Genomic DNA, 2,500 nt, shown 5'->3' on the forward strand with positions numbered 1-2,500 from the left:
CTTGTATATCTGCTATTTTTCAAGAGCTAAAGTATGAAATAATTAAGGCTCCTTCATCTTGGGCCCTGGTAACTCAGTCCCACTTCCCCCCCTTGTTCCCCCCCACCCCCCCCCCCCCCTTCGTTGACATCTTGCGGTGACAAGATGTCCCCCTCTTTGTATTTACCTACAGTATGATATTTTTTATTTATTTATTTTTAAATTGTTTCCCCCTTTTTTCCTGACTATATCTACTGAATAGTACTGTGTTCTATCCGTCTGTCATTCAATGTTATATGAGATACTTAAATGGTTTCCTATGGAAATAAGCGTAGTCTTTTCTAGGATCTCCTTTTAGTAGACCTTGTACCAGTGAACTGTACCGTCATGAAACTGTACTTTTTCCTATGCAAACTTCTTCTAATAAAGTAATCAATCAATCAATCAATCAATGACAGACGACCTCACACGGTACAGTAACATCACCCCAACATGCATTTAACGTCGCATGAACGAACAGAGAGAGAGAGAAGGCGTTTTCGTTTCCTCCTCCTCCGCCTCCTGCGGTCCATTAGGGTTAATTACGGTCCTGTGCTAGGATTCTTGTAACCGTAATTAAAGTACAGGTGAGACATTAACGTACTTCTGTTAGCCATTAGTCAGTGTTTACTTCCAAAGCTCCTCCGCCTCTGTAATTAATAATCTGCCCTGAACAATGAGTAATCACCTGAGAGCCGCTTGTGTGCGTGCGTGCGTGTATGTGCGTGCGTGTGTGCGTGCGTGCGTGCGTTTGCACTGAGAGCAGTGTTGTTTTTGACAGCAAATTTTGATTTAGTTTTAGTTAAGAGTTTAGTCTTTTGAATAAAATGTAATTTAGTTTTAGTCATAATTTAGTCACCTGAAAAGTTTTAGTTTTAGTCTAATTTCAGTCGACTAAATATCATAAGATTTTAGGCGACTAAATCTACAGTTGATTTATTCAACTGAAATGTATTTTGGCAGGCCTTGATGGCGTCATAATGACTGATTTTACACTTGGTTGTGAGCTGAAAATAGCCGATCTACAAGCTCACAACGCGTTGCAGCACGACGCGTTGTGAGCTTGTAGATCGGCTATTTTCAGCACGCAACACCTGAGAGCAACCAAACATAAAATGACTCTCTTCTCCCTAACGTTTTAGTCTAGTTTTTATTTTGTTGACGAAATTGTCAATATGTTTAGTCTTAGTTTTAGTCATCACAGCTTAGTTTTTATTTAGTTTTAATTTAGTTTTCGTCAGTGAAAAAAAAACGCAGTCGACAAACATTTTCGTCATAGTTTTAGTCGACGAAATCAACACTGACTCAGAGGGGATGTCTTGAATCTGAGCTATCTACTCTCATCTCTACTTTTTGACTTATTAGCACAGACAGCACCGTTTTTATTCCTGTTTCTGATGAAGACCTCCTCTCTCTCTCTTTCTCTCTCCCTCCTCCTCTCTCCTCTCTCCCTCTCTCTCTCTCTCTCTTTCTCTCCAGTGTGTGTGGAAAACGGGCTCAGCCAGGGTGCGTCTCACATCTGCAATGTTTACATGTCAAGGAAGGTCTTGGCAACTCCGATGAAATAGCATCCTCCAGCCACTCAGACACGCACACGCACGCACAACCGCACACACACACACACACACACACACACACACACACACACACACACACACACACACACACACACACACAAAGCAGGCCTCTTCCAGCACTCTATATTTTATCTTCATATTTCACCAGTGTTGCTAACTGATAAATGTGTGCCAGTGTTACCCGTCTGCGCGCCAACAGCACAGCAGAACCACTGACCTTCTGGGGAGGAGGAGGGGGGGGGGGAGGAGGGGGGGAGGGGGGGAGGGGCATTCCTTTTGAAAGACGAAAAAGAGGAGGAAAAAAAGAAAAAAAAGAGAAAACGAAGGGATCCGTCCCGCGTCAGGGGAGGAATGAAAGAGGAGAGGAGAAGATGAAGGGAGGAGGAAGGAATGGATGGCAGAATGGGTTCTGCCATCCATTCCTTCCTCCTCACCAATCCCTCCCCCTCTGGCGCTATCCAAAGAAAGGAAGAAAGAAAGAAAGAAAGAAAGAAAGAAAGAAAGAAAGAAAGAAAGAAAGAAAGAAAGAAAAAAAGGAGAGAGAAAGAAGAGAGACAGAGATAGACAGACAGACAGGAGGGAAATTAACTCCAGGGACGTGCTGGGCCCTTGATTCAGCCCGGGAAAAAGAGTTGGAGAGGCCCTCATTGCGTAGCCTGGTTTCCAGCCTGTTTGTGCTCCGTTCGGCGATTTGTTTTCTCTCTCCGCACTACAGTCTGGGGGGATTCATTTGACTCGTATTTCGGGGACAAGTTGTGACGTAGCGAGGACGTTGCTGATTGGGTGTTGTTCCAACGAATCAGAGCAGGGTTAGGGTAGCTACGTCATCAGCCAGCCAATACAGACTGGTGTATTCGTCCCGCCCCCGCACCACAGACCAATCGGAAGCCACGGTGGCTGGAAAG

This window comes from Nannobrachium achirus (genome assembly GCF_963921795.1).
Source record: "Nannobrachium achirus genome assembly, chromosome: 12".
In the NCBI taxonomy this organism is placed as follows: Eukaryota; Metazoa; Chordata; class Actinopteri; order Myctophiformes; family Myctophidae; genus Nannobrachium; species Nannobrachium achirus.